The 19,943-nt window shown below is 38.3% G+C and overlaps 1 protein-coding gene across 1 annotated transcript in view; it reads right to left on the bottom strand.

The window, feature by feature from the left end:
• spd-2 (centrosome assembly protein spindle defective 2) overlaps nt 1-12,894 on the bottom strand; it is a 126,937-nt gene extending 114,043 nt beyond the window's left edge. The window contains exon 1 of the mRNA XM_083113022.1: nt 12,718-12,894. The gene's annotated coding sequence lies outside the window, so the exon portion shown is untranslated. The remainder of the gene's footprint in view (nt 1-12,717) is intronic.
• Between the last annotated feature and the right edge of the window lie 7,049 nt (nt 12,895-19,943).

Here is a 19,943-nt window from a genome sequence, read left to right as displayed (position 1 = left end):
CATTGGCTCAAGGACTCCACGTGGAGTAGACGAGCGGCGGGTTTCTTTAGTCTTCGACGTTAACAAAGTAAACGCGTGGACTATAATAAATCGCGAATTCATAATCGTGGCTACAGTAATAGTTGCTGTATTTACTTAGCTTTTTGTGCCACTTTTGGCTAATTTGCGAAGACGGGAATGAGTAATGATATGATGAAATTGATGAATGGACACTCACAAACATCCATGTCCAGGCTTGTACTCGAACCCGGGACCACTGGCAACGTAGCGCGATGTGATAACCATTCCTCCACGGGAGCTGGCAGAACTAGTTTGGAAAGTGGCAGTGTCAAACAAGACACCTATGTGCACAACTCAAACAATACTCAAATAGCAGCAAACGTTAGGTGGGGACACAGCTGTCTGTCTGGGAAAGTATACCACCCACATGTGAGAAATCACTAACCGTTTTTCTCGCGCATGCGCAAAACGAGAACCTGGTTGTCACACATGACTAGACCTTAAAATTTTAGGTTCTAAAAAGTGTGCTTTTAGGTTCCTAAAATAGGCTCTAATAATTCTAAAATAGGTTCTAAAAATCTGAAAATAGGTTCTAAAAATTCTGAAATAAATTCTAAAAATATTAAATTAGGCTCGTAAATTCCTGATATTGATCCAAAAAATGAAATGGTACACAATTCCCGATAAGTCCTGATTAGATACAATCGTTAAAAAATCACAATAACCGTAAGAAATTTTTGTAGGTATATGTAATAACCAAATATTAATATTCTAAGCAAATTTTCATTTGTATGGATCATTTTCAAAATTATCCACAAATTATTGCGATACTAAACTTGTTCTATTAGCAAAAGTTACTTGTTGACATGAAAAATGAATTAGTATGTAAAATTTGCTGCACAATATCCGAGAATTATGTAAGAATTACTGGCTCTGGAAATTATGCGTGAATTTTGGTGAAACATGAAAGGTACAAGCAGATGTTTTATTTTATCTTTAGATTTTAATTATATTTCAACGTGAACATAGTCAGTGGTGCAAATTTGAATGTTGAAACGTTACTTTGCAAGGCGTGAATGCCACAAAAGGACCGAACTGGCTACCTGCCCGAATGTGATGACTGCCTGGCTGGCTGCTTGACTGGTTTGGAGGAATAGGACATGTTCTAATTGCTACTGGCTTTCCTCGAACTGGATTCTGTGAAACAGCCAATCAGAGCAAAGTTTGGCCATGTGAAGATAATCTGTGAGTTTGCGAAGGAGAGTCTTTTGTCTGAGGTTTTAGCTGTTTTTGTTAGCTTCTCCGTTTCTCGATAAAAAGAAAAAAGTAAAGACATGACGTGCAGTGCATTCGTGTTCAGTTCATTAATATTGAGGTATTTATGCAAAGCGATGAGATGTGTACGTGACAAATATGATTAGCTGAAAATGAAAATCCTTATTATTACAAGTGTATTAAATGTTTGACTTTTTTGTGAATGAATCCTGCGAATCTTATGTAGGAATATGCATACCCGAGTTCATCAAAAAACTTGTTCGGTACGCACTGATTGCCATATTTTTCGAGCTTTTTTCTAGTCCATACTTTTTTTCTCTTTTTAATTTTTAATAAGAGCACAAAGCAGTAATTCTCCAACAACATTCTTCAAATTGCTCGACCATCTTTACAGATTGTTTGCTCTGCGCAATGTCTTATGGGAACAAAAGTCTATCGACAAGTGCGGTAACGATTATCGTGTGAGGCGAAAACTAGCAAGTGGGTGGCTAGTCCAGCGCAAACTAGGGCATTCCTACCGGAAATCCAGTTGGAACATCACAGTTACTGGTGCAATAATATGACAAAGGACAATTTATTTTTATAGTGTCCGCTCTACTGTACTGTGGGCAGAACGAAAGGTGTCACTGCCACGTTCGGCCAAGATGAGGACGATAAAGGGAGACTCATGAAAACACTCATGTCCATGCTTGGATTCGAATCTAGGCGTGTTGCGATAACCACTCCGCCACGGAGATCAGCAGTAAATAAATCGGTAAGGATGGAAGTGGTAATTGCAGATTCCCCCTAAAATGACCCGATTACCATTTTTGTCTTCGAACAACTTTTAGAAGTAGAGTTATAAATGGTAATTACACAATATTTCACACATGTTAGTCCCTGAGCTTGAGGCTTCTCAGGTATACGTGTATGATCCTGCCTTAAATAGATGTTCAGGTGTAAACAAGATGCTTGAAAAATAGATTTGTAAACTGATTTATTACATATCTTCAAGTAATGTCACACCGACATGGCCACGTACTTGTCACCAAATGTCTTAGGTGCGAGTACCGATGTGGGAATGGGTGTTCAATAACATCATCTAATTACACTTTCTCATCATAGAAAGTAGTCAAATGTGTCAGAAAAGGGAAGAAAAATAACAAATATACAAATTTGTCTTGTTCCCTCAACATTAGAAATATGAAATTGGGGGTGGGGGATGCTTTTCCGTAATACACGATTCAAAAAATTGAATTTTACAAATGTAATGTAGAATTTAAAATTTATCCTGACTAATATTTATGACTACTCGACAGCTTTTAAGCGCTTCGAACGCCTGGTTTTCCATTATTTCCTTCTATGCTAAGGCAATTATTTTTTTAAATTGAGAGGTATGCAGTACGGATTTCAAATGATGAAATCGATGAAATGTCTCTGTAATGTAAATACCGAGCCACTTTAATGTATCTACTAAGTTACTCTAATGCATCTACCAAGTCATTGCCTTCTGATGTTGAAAACACGTGAAAAAATACATTGGTTATTGAAACGCTAAATATTTCTGTAGTATAAACATAAGTTGACATGTTTAGAACAAAAGTGTTCTAAACAACTCCTTTTAGAAGTTTAAAACAAATCGTCTTGTTCGTTTTTTTTTCAAACATGTTTAAAACGATTAAAACAGTGTTTTAAACATGTTTTTAAGACTTGTTTAAAACACAGTTTGATTGTTGAAAACACATTTGCGTGTTTTGTAACTATGCCTTTTCATTCAATGCGTGCCATGTGTTTACTGTGCATAGAAATCTGTTCAGTGGCTGAAAATGTATATTGAATTAACAAAGAAACATTTCGTGATGAATACCCGTGGGTTACGTTTAAAACACCTGGCTATGTTTCTTTACAGGTGTTTAAAATATTTTTTTAAAAATTGAATACTACATGGATGAAACCATTTTGTTCCTCACTTAACAGTTAACACGCCGCAAACTGTGCACTTTGTTGTTAATATCCTTATGTCAATATTTAGTTCCATTCACGAATCGACACAAAATATATTTTAAAAAGAAAGTGTATCTACCACGTGGACTCACTGGGGCCTGGCAACTGTGGATTAGTTGCAGCTTCTCCAACAACCAACATGCGAGATTTAAGACTAACATAGATGTGTATTTTAAGAAGTTAGTCAAGCGTTTACTTTATAATAGGAACACATTCCATCCTTGAATGATTAACAGATACCTTATTGATCATTATTCTTAGAAAATAAGTCTTCATGGTATTATGTCTTAAATGTTTTATTTGTTTAAAACATGTTTAAAACAAAAAATATGGTTTGTTTTGTTTCTTTTAAAAAACACACAAATTTTGCTAACCCTGAAAGCATCGCATCAAAACTATTTGCGATTAAAATTACCACCTGAGCGCTAGTGTCGCTTCCAATATGGCCGCTCTAAGTAGGATAACTCTTTGTTTACATTCAGCAGTAGTACGAAACAGCAGTGTGTTGTCATGGCTGCTATGAAGGGGAAACGTTTAAATTACGCGATATTTTTAAATATTGCGAATGCGATGTGAATTCCAGGAACTCTAACGAAGGTGAAGCTGTGATGAGAACGAAGCATAGGCAAAAATATTTGGGAAAACGCAGACGAAACTAATGTATACGCACTGGTTCTTCAAAGCAGGCCCGCAGCCAGGAATTATTTGTAAGGGGGGGGGCGAAGTCAATCCTAGAGGGGGCAATTTTTTAATTTATTGTGTCGCATTGGCAGATATAACAGGGTACACAGAGGCACTTGCCCCCTCCCCCAAAAGAGATAAGTAACAGAAAAGGGATGGTATCTTGAAACTGCAACGAACAAAAGAACTTCGAGCAACATCAAATAGCAATATTCCGATAATGACCTTTCCAGATTGCCAAAGAATATGAAGTTTAACATAAATACCTAGGTAGGCTAAGAGGGACTGTAACTACTTGATATTTACAGGTCGATAATGTTAATAGATGATTAATATGCACCAACAACTTTGGGACTCTCTGCAGAACTGATTAAGGGAGCCCTTTATAAATCATGCTTCATAATGATTTCCTCTAGTTTCCAGTATGCAAGATATTTACGCACAATGGCATGGACGTCCGTAGGATTTTTTCCAGGGAGGGGCAAGGAAGGTATTTTTTCCAAGGGGGGGCAAACAAGGTACATTTTCTCCAAAAATAGTGTTGTTCCCTAAAAAAACATTGCTTAAATTTGAATTTATGGTGTTCATGCAATAATTAACACATATTATTCTGGCTAAAATGAAATTATGTGTGTGAAATATATAATTTTTGGTTGACTTTCATTTTCCAGGGGGGGCACGCCCCCCCTTGCCCCTCCTTCTGGACGCCCATGCAAAAAGGAATCTAACGAGAATCCAACAACACCATTGTGTTGTGTTATACAAGAAAAATAGAATTAATTAAATAATAATGGTTACATATTACCTACATTTTGATGAATTGTGTAAAAATTTGTAGCTAACACATTTATTTTGTACTTGCTAAAACATTAAAACATTGGTCCCTTAGTCCATTACGGACTATTTCCTTCAAAGGGGAGACTCTTGCATCACTATAGACAACGTTTGCCTACTGGTTACGTTAACCATTTTGCAAAATATTGTGTGAATTGTATTATATTATAGTTGAAATACATTTTTTGACACCTGACAAACAAATAGGAATCCCTTGACTGATCAATGACTTCTTGGATTACAGTGTCATCATTAATGTTTCATATTAAGTTTCGTAGAAAGAAATTGTTTTAATAGGGTGCAATAATTTCACGGGGCACCATGGGATTCTCTTTAACATTTTTTCTTCATATAGATCGTTTGGCTCCCAGGGCCGACTCCTGACGCCCCATAGCTATGGCTCTGAACTTGAAATATAAGAAGAGCAGAAACTGCGAGCGAAGCGAGGAAGAAAATTTTACGAAATGTTTTTTTATTTGTATAAAATTTGAAATCGGGGGGGGGGGCGGGAATTGCCCCTCTGTGCCCCTTGCAAGTGCCCTTGGCCGTCTGGTAGGAAAATGCAAGGAACACGTAAAAACGAATTCCATCATGAGTATCCAATTGTCCTGCTATTCTTAGATTCTCCTATAAAAGTCGTTTTCACGTTCAGAAGACACAATGGGCTCTTATGGACAATGCTTTTCTTATGGGAAAATACGAGCGCGCTGTTGCATGAAATTTTGTAGAGAATACGATGGTGAACACAAAAAACTGGTAACTTGCTTACATATTTTTAGATAAATTAAAAACGCAAATTTTCTGTGAAAACAAAATTTTTTACATTGTTTTTATTCCTAACGTTGAAACATGACGTAAAATTGAAGCATTCATTATGAAAAAATTGACACTGTTTTTTAATTGTCATAGGTGATGGTGGTGCTCATAATTTATCAATACTTTAAAGCATATTAGCATTAAAAAATATTCAAATAAAGTATATGTGGAGATTTTTTATATTCGTGCAGTAGAAAATGTCGTCGCTGGCCATTTTTTGTTCTGTAATTCCAAGTAAAAACTTCCAGCGACAAAGTTGTGGAGAAAATAATGAAATTATTTTTTTATAACCACCTAAAGGTTCCCAGCAATACTACTTCCATGCATCCATGAGCTGACTCACCGCAGCATTCAGGCTAATCACCACCAAGTTTTCAAGTTGTTATTTTATTTCCATTTCAGTAAAAATATTAACTTCATCCAGTTTGTTATAATAGAATTGCAATTACTTAAATTTAATAATTGACAATTATTTCCAATGCTGCTGTTGTGAGCAACATTAGTGCTGTCGCAAATACACATTGTTTTTGTTTACGTTACTGTCGACATTAATACTGAAATGAAGATCACCTTTCAGTTTCCAACGTACACATAAATTCATAGACAAGTGGGCCATAACTCATTTGTTTGTTTGGGTTGCAACTTGAATCTAACCCATGTGCCAGGTTCCCCTTACTTGAGTGAGAGATCTGCTCATTTCCCGGCGACATGAGCTAGCGCTGTATTGGCAACACTGAGCGGTTTCTCCATAAGCGCCGTTGTGTCTTCTGAACGTGAAAACGACTTTTGTTTTTAGTCTTGTCATTTTACTTAAATGTTTGCATCCCAGAATGGATTTCTGTCCATGGTCAGAGGTAGGAGACAATGCCCCTGCCCCTGTAGTTGCGGCACTGTTTATGAGTGTCTCTTCATCAATTTCACGTCATCCTTCATTGTTGCGATTTGCTAGAAGTGGCAGAAAAGCAACGCAAAGTAAAAAAAAAATCAAATATCCACTCCCTCTCTCTACCACACTATTACCAAAAGATAGACTTGGGAAACAAAAATTTAAGCAATTCAAAGTTCATAGCAAGACATCCAAGAAAAACATCCAAACACATTAGGCACCTTTAATACAATACTAATGGAAATGCTAAATGTTGCTGCTTCATTCAGTACCATGTCCTTTTTCAGTGAGGATAGCCTGGTCAATGAAATCGTGAATATTATCGAGAAAGAAGTGCAACGATATGTTCGCAATTTTCTCCTGCCAGCTTTTTAAGTATAGATCAATTTCAATTTCTATATTTTCAAATAATTTCCGAGAATCCCAGTTACAAACATGAGGTGCAGATGATACAGCACTGCTTTGAAGCAGGCCCGTAGCTAGAGGGGGGCAGGGGGGCAGTGAGAGCCTGCTCTGCCCCCCCCTGAAAAAAATATAGAACACATTCCTACCTGGAATTTTCACTAATCTCTACAATTATATCATGTGTTACTCTAGCAACATTAAAAAAGCAACTTGTTGATTTTGTAATTTATTAGGGTGTATGGGATTCCGTATAATGTCGTATCCAAATTCCACACACACATAATACATAAATGCATTGGGTAAGACACTTCATTACTTTTCGAAAAAGAAAAAAAGTTTTATTTATAAAGTACAATTTAAAACTTTACTTTCATCGCAATCTCTCGAAAGATATAGTGAACAGACTAATGCATTCTTCATAATTTCCTTGCCGAATTACAGTGTTATTCCCCATGCCAATCTTCTGTCAATCAATTACGTTTCCCCTGATTTATTTACAAATTTCATTTTGTTGATTCCACGGGGTGGAAATACATGAAAACTTTTCATTTGTTCTGACCATAAAATGATTTAGAGCACCAAAAAACCTGAACAGTAGATCTTACTCTTTCGCATATTGCCCATGCTTTAAACGACATCAACACAAACATATCATACTTAGATTAGTTCCTGAAAGTCCCACCAGATGGCATATCGGTTAATTTTAATCGCGAATAGAAAACCGGTAAGTAACCTAATCTAATCCAAGTTATAGTAAAGTAATCAAGTCAATTGACCAAGTAACACAGTAAACTCTCTCTCGTCTCAAAGACTCGTCACATCATCGCTCATCATCTTGGTCGCGATCAGCCAAGAGTGAATCAAGCAGAGTGACTGATAAGTGAAGTAAATCATACTAGGTAAATTGACAAATTCACAATTACATCGCACACTTAAGCTGACGAAAAAAGTGAACGCATCATCACTAAACTCATGTCCAGTCCAGTCCAGTCTCGGAAATTGAACTCAATTGTTGAATGCAGTATCAATCTCAATGCCCACTTCCAAGGTGCTGGTAATGAGCCAGGGAACTTTCGAAAACAAGAAAAGGAAGCTTTTTCAGTTGCACTGAGTCTGGGTCTACAGTTTACAGTGAGATCAACCACTAATAAGTAAGGTACACACACACCCTATAGAGAGACGAATCCTTTACTGAGTGGCTTCCTGGTTTTTGCTTAGGAAATTCTCCATCTCATCACAGCTGCATGGACAAAATCTGGCTGGTTCTTGAAACCTCTTTCATCTGACATATTCTAACCGAACCTAACCTAACCTGGTTGGTTTACTCGGCGGATGGAAATTCTGTAAATTTTGAACTAAGCCTAGCGGCGAGAACCCTACCCATCCCACCTTCTGACCGCACCATTACATTGTGGACACACCAGGAACCTCCTGGTGGTTCACTTGACCAGTAATTGCTACTATAAAATCTACATACAATCCCACGGCAAGAACCCACCCGTCCCACCCTATCTTACCGTCACATTAAGCTTTTGGGTGGGGCTCCAACAGGGTAATCGGGGCTCCATGCCCATCAGCCTGATGTAGATTCCGGTCAAATAACCCCCCCCCCCCGCATGAAGGTTACCCTCAAACTAATGTAGCCCCTAGCAAAAGCGAGAAATTCGTGTGGACCAAGGAACAAATAAAACCTTGCCCTACCCACAGACCAAACGATCCAACACGCTACTCTCTCGTATTAGTTGAGGCCTGCCATAACGGCTTCGGAGGGCAACATTACAAGCCAACACTGAAGGGAAGTTATCTCGTCATACTCCAGTAAGCACTTGTCAGGCGCAGACAAGGTAAACGTATTCTAAATCACACCTTAATAACCATGCATTATCTTACCTTTCGCACCAGAAAAAAAAATCCACCGGTTCCTCGCTCAATGAGATCTCTTTCTCCAAGAATACGACATCTGTCCACAAAGCCTTGACCGATGGGCTCTTACTCAATATGATAAGATCATGAAGACGACAACATACAAAGTTCCAGAAACGATCCCATACGACTGTACCACTCTGCTACACATAACATGATCCTGACCCTGCTAGCTGTCAACTTTTTACACAACTTCTGAGACTTCTCTCACCTTCTCTCACGGCTAGAACACTTTTCCAAAATGTCCATGAAATCGAGAAATAGTCACCAACATGAACATATGGTTGGAGTCCAATCATGTCTTTTATGAAAATATTATGAAAGAAATTCGTTCATTCCAACGCCAAATCCAAGATATCTTTACTGATTATACTATTAGCAGGCTATCCTCGTAGCATATGTAACTCATCAATTATGATCCAGCAAGTTTCTCTAAAGTTTTGCATATGAAGATACCATCGATAATTACAAGCACCGTCTCTTAAGTGAACGCATCATCACTAAGCTCTTGTCCAGTCCAGTTAGGGTGACCAGATCCTTACCAGCAAAAAACAGTACACACACATACCATGACAAACTTTCTTCAAAAAAGGAAAGACATAAAGGAGAAAAGTTTTAAAAATAATTATTCTTTTATTTGATGAATCCCCAATGTATATGAGTGGCATAAAACAAAAATGAAAACTAAATGTATTTAAAATTTGACATATTAAACAAACTACAGTTGTGAGCAAACTTTTGTTGAGAACATGTCACTTACACTTTAAGTCTTTAAAACAATTCCAATAACTTCAAATTAACAAATATTTCATAATCAAATGTACCAATATTTAACATCCTTAATGGTTCTGTACCTTTGCTTCGAGTGAATAGCATGTAACAACTTTGTATTTTCCATAACCATATCATGGAATTCACTACAGGTACAACTGAAATTATATTTAGTTATTATTAGGTGTTTCACAGTTTCAGTTTTCAATTGAGATTTCTCAGTAGTCCACATGTTATTCATTAATGAGAAAACTCTCTCAGTGGGTGCATTTGTAGCTGGAAGGCACAAAATGAAGTCTTCAATATCAAATACCTGATAAAAGGAAATACAATTTTCCTGAAAATATTTGAATATCTCACCCCATCTTAAATCTACTCTCATTTGAGCAGTGTTCCATGCTTTCAGTTTTGCAAGAGTAGCATACGCTCTTACATTTGAAATTTCATCAAACAGATAAAGAATATTTTAATGATTGTGGGACACTTGTCCTGTGATAGAAGGTATGATTTCAATGCTGGATAGAGTTTAAGTATGCGCTCTACGGCTGGCAACAAAGAGAGCCACCTAGTTTTGCTATAAGAAAGAAGCTTTGAGAACTCTATCTCCACGAAGTCACAAAATTCTCGTAAAGCATGTTCACGTACTGTATATATGTAAAAATATGAGTATATTTTGGGCACCACACTTTCTATGCAAATCAATAAACAGTCCATCGCAGTTTGTACACAATTATTCACTATATGTGCAGAACAACCTATACCTACAATAGATTTGTTTAAGCATTCCTGAACAATATACTGTAAACATTTTTTTTACCTTTCCTTGCTGCTCCTCCAGAGTTGCAGTTGGTGTTGTCAGCACATAATCCAACAACTTTAGTTTCAATGTTGTATTCATTTAATGTATTCAGGATATACGAAGACACAATATCGGACGTTTTACCACACTGATCTTGAAAATCCAGAACTTTAACGTGCACTCCGCTCAAAAGAAGGAAGTAGCGCACCAACGATGGAAACAATTTCGTAACTTTATGGTTCGACGAATCTGTGTGAACTGTAATATAATTTATCTGATCCAACTCTTTCTGAAGCTCTGCAATTGCATGGGGGCTTATCACATTTGTCACGATCGCTTCACATTTTGTTCTTGCACAAGCATATTGTGGTTCGAAGCACTTCTTAACAAGTCTGTAGAACGAAACGATTAATTATGTTGCACTGTATGAAATGCAAAACACGCTCTGCTGCTGCCAATTCTTGTTCCTTAGACCCAAAATTCTTGTTTCGAAAAAATGTAGAAAGAGTAGCACTAGATGCAGCAGCAGCGTCGGCAGATTTGTGTTTTGCCGTTTGCAGATGTCGTGTTATTTCAGACCTTCCACTGCTTGCATTTAAAACTCACCTGAACACTTTTCACAGTGAACATCACTATCGCTTTTGCCTCTCTTAGATTTCAGTTCTGAATTAAATGCATATTTCCTCCTAGGAGGTATCTTCAGCCGACAGTGTTGAAATACGAGACGTGCACTTCAGGAACGAGACTTCCACTCTACGCACCCCGCAACAACTGGACAGATCGGCGCCACCTGACCCTCTTGTTCGCAACTGTCTACAACCTGCTCTCTGCCGTGGTAACTACGCATTGTTCTAACCGGATGTTCATTCTCTCCAGCCCGACTACAACAGAAAAGCATGTACTGCATAAACTGTTGACATGGAAAAAACAAAAGAAAATATAAATAGAAAATAAAAATTTGGACTTCGGAGACCGGAGTAGAAATCAGGACATTTCGCAGGACATCAGGACATGTGTGAAAGAAAGGACATATCTTAATTTTATAAATGGCTTCGCATTCTGCAGGACAGCCCATCAAAAAAAGGAGTGTACTGCGAAAATCAGTACGGATGGTCACCCTAAGTCCAGTCCAGTCTTGGAAATTGAACTCAATTGTTGAATGCAGTATCAATCTCAATGCCCACTTCCAAGGTGCTGGTAATGAGCCAGGGAACTTTCGAAAACAAGAAAAGGAAGCTTTTTCAGTTGCATTGAGCCTGGGTCTACAGTTTACAGTGAGATTAACCACTAATAAGTAAGGTACACACACACCCTATAGACAGACGAATCCTTTACTGAGTGGCTTCCTGGTTTTTGCTTAGGAAATTCTCCATCTCACCACAGCTGCATGTACAAAATCAGGCTGGTCCTTGAAACCTCTTTCATCTGACATATTCTAACCGAACCTAATCTAACCTAACCTGGTTGGTTTATTCGGCCGATGGAAATTCTGTATTTGCAACTGCAAATTTTCAACTAAGCCTAGCGGTGAGAACCCTACCCATCCCACCTTCTTACCGCACCATTACATTGTGGACACACCAGGAACCTCCTGGTGGTTCACTTGACCAGTAATTGCTACTATAAAATCTACATACAATCCCACGGCAAGAACCCACCCGTCCCACCCTATCTTACCGTCACACTGAAGCTTTTGGGTGGGGCTCCAACAGGGTAATCGGGGCTCCATGCCCATCAGCCTGATGTAGATTCCGGTCAAATAACCCCCCCTCCCCCCCGCATGAAGTTCACTCTCAAACAAATCTAGCCCCTAGCAAAAGCGAGAAATTCGTGTGGACCAAGGAACAAATAAAACCTTGCCCTATCCTCGGACCATATGATCCAACACGCTAGACTCTCGTATTCGTTGAAGCCTCCCATAACGGCTTCGGAGGGCAATATTACAAGCCAACACTGAAGGGAAGTTATCTCCTCGTACTCCAGTAAGCACTTGTCAGGTTCAGAAAAGGCCAACGTATTCTAAATCACACTTCAATAACCATGCATTATCTTACCTTTCGCACCAGAAAAAAAAATCCACCGTTATTAATGTATGTCATGGAAAAAGTGATTTCATTACAGTGAAAAATGCGAATATTGATTGACAGTAAATCGTGTCCTAAATACGTCTAATTTCTAAGCTATAAACTGTGCTATCGTTTTCAATCTCAGGGTCCTTAAGACAACTAAGAAATAAAATATTGTTTACCAATGATTGAAATTTGGCTCGCAAATGACATGTATATAATTTAGATTAACAAAGTATGGTAACCAACAATAATGTTAGACTTAATACTTTACTTACCTTGCACTCTGTTCCAAATTGTAAAGGAGTGATATTTTTATATTTCTTCTGTGCCAGGTATTAATTTTACAATTGATCAACAAAGGCACCTTACTAATAATCTTAATATTGCATAAGAAACACTTTCACACTTTAAAGAAATAAATTCGTTGGTGCAAATTTTCGTACAGAACGAATTATTAATGCTCCATGCTGATAGCCAGTCATCTACATAAGTGCTACTTTAGCTTCGTACTCAGTATTTTATACAAACCAATGTTCATTTCCGTTGCTAAGAAATACATACAATTATTTACAAACTTCTCACATTGTTGCGTTCATTTCTCATTACACATAGCTGCTTTTTTATTGCAAGAATAGGAAGAAAGTTCTTTCGTTGACTTTTATATTGTTTACTAGAACTATACAAACACAACTTTCATTTCTTAGAAACAACATACATGGTTACTTAGCATTACATAATTATTAAAAAACAGTTCACATTGTTGTGCTAATGTCTGGAAAAATGCCACCATATAGATGCCTTCCCTATCCAACGAGAAGACTGGCCCCAAATGCTATGTCATCCAATGAGTCCCAAACAAGACGACAGGATTTCTGTTTGAAGAACTAGTACACATCATATGATAACAGTGGGATGCACAATTATTGCTCGGCAAATTATCCATGTCCGATTTTTTTTTTTTTTTTTTTTTTAAGGTATAAACTTGTACGTATGATGGTGGAGAAGTTGTCTGGAGTGTATTTGGCGTTTTGTTTTAGTTCTTGCTGCTCTTATTGGGTAAAATAATAATAATAATAACCTTGAAGGGCCTAGGTCGATCTCCCGACTGCCAGTCTCCCTTCCATAATCCTACCTGCTAGAGGTGTGGAGTTCTTCAACCGGTAATGGGGTGACATGGGTGTAGCACGTTGAACCCTCAACCGTTTCACGTCGGGAATAATTCTGTAAAAGCTTAATTTTATTCAGTTGTTAAAACACTACTAGTAGTGCAAAATCCCATAAGTCCCCGCCCCTCCTCGCGGTGACCCCCCTCCCAGCGCCCCTCAAACATCAATTTCGCTGACTCTCAGTTATTGACCCATATTTCAGTAACCAATAGTCGTAGACAAGTAATCCTTTCGTAGTCTTAATCCTCATTAGATGGGCTACAAAAAAAACTTCAGTTTAAAGTTTCGATAATGTCAGTGGTATTGCCGTAATTTAAAAAAATAATCTTCAAAAAGTGATTTTTTTCTAGTTCTTTTCAAAGTTTTTGCCTTGTAACTTTTGAACAAATCAAGTGACAAGAAATTATTTCGAATAAAAGTTGTAGCCTGGTTTATAAGCTTCAAAACTATATAAGTTTTAATGTATTTAAATGAAATATACACCATGAAATGTGTCAAATGGAGTACAGTACCAAAAAAGTGCGTCTTGATCACAGTCCGGCGGTTAAATTCGGAATCATTGACTTTTTGATAAAAGCAAGACTCTTCGTAGAATTAATTGTTATACCACTTAAGATATGTTTAGTCTAGTAGATAATCACTATCTGCGTGCTGACAGCAACCATCTTGAAAAAAAGTCCACCATATTGGATATTTTTTATTTGATATATCTTGGGAACGATGGCGCCTATCAACTTTAGGTTTTCTCAGAAATGATCCAAATATATCAATAAATTTATTTTGAAAACTCAAACTAGTAGTTTTGCAGAAAAACTCACTGTTTATAATGCTCTATGTGAATAACGGCAAGTTGAAAGTCTTAATAATTCTCGAAACCAAACAATAGTATTTTATATTTTGTAAGGTTACGAAACGTTTGTTAGAAGACTGGACGACCCAAACCACTTAAAATACTACTTAAATTTACCTTAAACAATATTTTAAAGAGAAATACAATTTATATACAACTCAGTTTGATTTCTGAAAATAGGCTTGTAAGAAAAACACATATTCATTGTAATTGATGATACGAAAATAGTGAAAATTATTTATGAAATACTTGTATTTTTTATGAATGTTTCATAAGATCGTTTCCCTTCTTTGATCAGGTCACAAAATTGTAGTAAAAACGAGTAAAAACGATTGGCATGTTTCCCAATAACTACACAATTCCGGATGGCCTTAAGCTCAAAACACTTTTCTCTTCACAAACTTTTATCCTCTCGTATAATATCTAAGGACCAAAAGTTTAAATATGAAAAACAGTAACTTTGCCTGTAGTATTACCTAGGTATATGGATATGAACTTGATCCATTACATTACAAGAGGAACATAAATTAAGAGTATCTGCAAATAAAATATATTTGGACCTAAAAGGGTTGAGGGGCAGATGAGTGGAGAAGGTTACATAATAGAACTGCATAATATCAATTCATGTCCATATATTATTAGAATAGTTAAATCAAGACGATTTAGGTGGGCAGGCCATGGGGCACGAATGGAAGAGGAAAGAAGAGTTTACAGGATTTTTTATGGGAAACCTGATGGTAAGAGACTTGTAGGAAGGTCGAGACGAAGATAAATGGATAGGGTTGAGATGGACGTATGGATGGAATGGATTGATCTTTCCCAGGATAGGGACAGATGGAAAGCTTGTGTTGCTCCATCAATAAACCTTCGCGTTTAAGATTGCTACAGATTGGGTGAGCGCCTTAAGCTCAGAACCTTTCAGCCTTCAAAATCAGATGAGTTAAGAACTTGCAAGTATAGAAACCGCCTGGTGTTGACATGTTATAAACTGCATTAGCTCAGATGAGTTGATAGCAATCACACAGAGGAACACAGTTTAGATACCACTATAAACATCAACTCATCCACGTGATGTAACAACACTGATGCTCTTAGAGAGCAACTGGGAAGGCGGTCGTCTGCTACCTTCGCGCAGAGCGTTGCCACATCCGCGGCAGCGTGGATATGCGATGTATTTCGCACGCACCGCAATGAAACGATGAACAAGATCTTTGTGCCAAAATAAAAAAAGAAATTTCGTTTGACATTAAGCGAAAAAATCGAAGCATTATTGTCTCCATAGATACTACAATTATAAACATACAAATGAAATCGTAAAACAGAAATGAATAGGATAAGAATGCGGCAACTGAACATACATACCTGCGATTTTATTCAGATTCAGAAGATTCATTTTCACCCTCAGTGTCTTCGGAGTCGGAGTCCTGGAGGTTGATAACGAAGGGCTCCATGATGCTGTCTCGAGAGATTTCACGGTGATAATCCTCTTCTTGCAGACGTTCTGCATGTTGCACACATTTATCCCAGGCAGAAATTGACACGTTCGCTACAGCCTCGCGCGTCAAATTTTCGACATCAGCCATTTTAAAAGTGCTGTTCTTTTCTGCAACGTAAGATTTCACTTGCGCCCAGATTAATTCGATGGGGTTGTATTGGCAATGGTACGGGGGCAGACGCACAACTTGGTGGCCGAATCCTCTTGCAAGTGTATCCACTTCGTATGATTTCGACGTCGGCTTGTGATCCCTGACCAAAAGTAAAAGCTCTGCTCTGGTTTGCGAAGATGCGTGGGGAATATTGTGTTTTTCCAGCCACGATATACGCAGCATTGACCATCGGCTTCCAACAAATTTACATTGCGCCTTCATTTTCTTTGCGAGTTTCAATGATGTAGGAAATTCACCAATTCTGTACATGTTCAAAACTTCCCTGCGTAATATGCTCTTATCGAAATTATCAATATCGGTAACAGGCTTTTCGCGGCGAGGATTTTTGCCTGGTGATCGAACTACAGCAGTCCCACTTGCACGAACAGATTTTCCCCCTTCGCTCACAATTCTCTGCACTGAACGCAAACTTACCCCGCACGCCGCGGCAGTCCTTTCTTGAGGTCTGGCAACATGGCACTCAGCTTCGCCCTCCACAATCGTTTTCTGCTCGACCTCGATTTTAAAGTAATTGTACACGTTGTACACGACCTCACGTGCTTGCTTGTGTAAAACACAACGCTTCCTATTCTCAGCTTCCATTGTGCACACGGATATACCAAATATTGCTACTCCAATAGCCACAATCAAAACAGTAAATCACAGCGTTCAAAACTCCGCGCGCGGAAAGACAGTTCCAGATTCGACCATACTGGCTCCAAGTCATTGTTGCCAGCCTCGCACGGGAAACAAACTCTGCTCACTGAATTTATTCTGTAGGCTACTGGAAAGGGTAGTAGAATTTCACGCTTATCAGACATTTTATTATTTGCGTTTGTAATAATAATAACAATAATAAAGAATAATAACAATAACAAAGAATAATAACACCAAATACTTATTTTGCTGTTATGGTTCTGTTTACCAGAAAATATTTAGATCGAAATGAGTTCTTGGAGTGTTACACGTATATTATTTTCTAATAGTGCTGTAACTTTCCAGTTCTTCGTTGTACTTTCCATTTTTAATTCAATACATTACAGAATTACTGTGAACGATTTCTTTGGTTAGCTTTCTTATTACGCGTATGGATGACTATGGCAATAGGTATGGCAATAGCACTAATATAATACCCATACATTGTTATTGTTACCGTATTGATGTAGTAATTTTATATAATAATACGTACAACAATAACTCTAACATAACTGTATGACATGATGGTTGCCGTTATAAAACATTGCATAAGATCGTGGTGGCTTGAACCCAATCTATTCAGTATCAACTTTAAATATTTTGTTTTTTGATTTTATGTTTTCAGTCCACTTTATGCACAGTAAGGCTAATCGCGACTGGACCTACAGTTTAAAGTGGGTTCCGAACCACTGTGTCATGATTCATGAACCTCCACCGGGTTCCACCCGGGACCACTTGATTGCAAGGGAACGACGCTACCACTCCGCCATGAGGGAGGCCCTTTAGATATCGTGTTTGCCTCACGGAGCAGATAAAAGGCAAAACGTTCTCTGCAATTATCTCTGCAGGTTTTCACGCGTTTTACTTTCCGTCCCAATTACCCATACCTTTTCCTATTTCGATACAAACAGCTGTCCCTTGCCTCACCGACAATGTAGACTTTGAATTTGCACTATTTATTTGTTTGGAATGAGTTGCAAGGGAATAGGTACATAATGCTTGGAATGCTGTCCCTAATTGTGGTGGTTACATTTTACGGATAGTTTCAGTACTTATAGCTAGGGTTGGCAACGCTGCGTTTCCTTGCTACTGCGCACCCACTTTCCACCCGCCTTCCCAGATGCTCTCAAGTCTAAATAAGTTGCAATTATGTGACATGGGTTTGACGTCACTGAAAAAGAAACGTAAATCTTCTGAAACCAGGACAGTTCTAATTATTGCATGCGCCCAACCAATATTCAAAATATCGAAATGGATTCAATGGTTTTGGGCTGGGCCACAGTAGAACAGATGGTCACATGGTCACCCATTCAAGTGCTTTCCAGACATAACGCTGCTTGATTTTTGCTTTTCATTGGATTATATTAATAAACTGGAATATTAGGTTCAAATCCGGGAACTTTTCTAACGATGGAAGCGGCCCCGGCGCCCACCCAGCGTCGAATAACATGGGTACCTGGGGGAAACCCTGGGAGGTAAAGGCGGTCAGGGGCGTGATGCTGATCACATCACCCCACTCACGACCGGATCAAGAAAGTGAGGGGCGTTACCCCCACACCCCCTATACGCCTTCATGGCGTGGTGTTATGCACAGGGGAACACTTTACCTTTTTTTATTAGATTTGTTTGTTCTTTAAAATTAAGTATGGGCATTTTGTGAACGCGCCTTCTTGCATATCGTTAACCTATGTCATTTAGGGTCGGATTTGGGTGGTGAAGTTGCTGTGCCGAGAATTTGAACCTTTCGCGTTGCAGGTATTCAAACAGCGTTTCTTGATCTAAATGCATCTCTTATTTGAATGATAGGTGCCGGGTGGCCAGAATTAAAATTGCCCAACTCAGAACCATCTGTAGCCTGTTTGAGGCATCGTAGAACTCCGGAATTTGGTGAATCCACTATGCAAACCATGGGGAAGAGGATGGCGATAAAGAAAAAAGTTCAATTATTTTCCGCTACCAGGTTGAAATGTGGCGCTCTACTTCCATTATGGGTTGTAATAATGACGTAAACTGCTCCAATTGGTTATGGATTTGCCTTTACCTTGCAATCTTGCCATAAACAACAGATTATTTTCTCGCAACTTCCAGCCATTAACAAATGTCTTTCTAGTTAATAACGCAGCTAAATCACTTAACGTGAGTGCTGAACAAAAGTTCGGAAGTGATCTCCCTGCCATTAAATGGACGGGTTAAAATTACAGTGGTGTAAGTCACTTTTTGAAAAAAGCAAAGAGTCTGACTCACAGCACTCTGCTGATCAACACAACAGCTGTTTTCTTTATCACTGGAAACAGTGGTGTATAGAACAATTTCAAACCACGGGCAACACATATAAATGGTTTGCAGAACATTCACAAAACAAACCTTGGTACTACCCATATAATTTTCCAAGATCAGTTATTACTTTTATAATTCGTCCACGTACAGTCATGTTCGCACTAATGATCATTTATCACGACTACATATTACAACAAAACAAGCCTGCGCATGTGGAGAAGATAATCAAGATGCTACACATCTCTTTTTACAATGTCCCAATTTCGACAGAGAACGAGATAAATTATATAGTGGTTTACGTCGAAATAGAATTCCATTCCCTACATCTCTTACTGCCCTGCTCACGGACCCTACTCCTCCCACCATATGGCTTCTTTATGGATATGCAAGAAGATGTAATTTGACGATCTAACAAACAGTATAAATAAATATCAATAGATGTTTTTTTTTCATTCTTGTGAAATATAAGTGAATAGAGAACTAAATACATAAAAATTTTTTTTAAAAAAAACTCAGGAAGATGATTAAAATCGACTACCAGTTGATAGGGTCAGAAAAAGAAGAAGAAGAACTTCAACTGTCATCTGTTGCCAGTTAAATGAATCTCTGACTTACTTCACGTTTTATGTTAACAGATTGACTTATCTCGAATGTGGCCAGATCCGGATCCGGATCCGGTTGGTTCCGGATCCTTAGGATCCGGATCCTAAAATTTTTCGGATCCGGATCTGCGGATCCGGAATTTTCAGATCCGGATCCGGATCCAGAACTTTCGGATCCGGATCCGGATCCGCCGATCCGGAATTTTCAGATTCGGATCCGGATCCAGAACTTTCGGATCCGGATCCAGAACTTTCGGATCCGGA

This window comes from Lepisma saccharinum, chromosome 27 (assembly GCF_977018435.1).
Source record: "Lepisma saccharinum chromosome 27, izLepSacc3.1, whole genome shotgun sequence".
NCBI classification, from domain to species: domain Eukaryota; kingdom Metazoa; phylum Arthropoda; class Insecta; order Zygentoma; family Lepismatidae; genus Lepisma; species Lepisma saccharinum.
The sequence above is the reverse complement of the archived record's forward strand: the minus strand, read 5'-3'. Positions and strand labels throughout refer to the sequence as shown.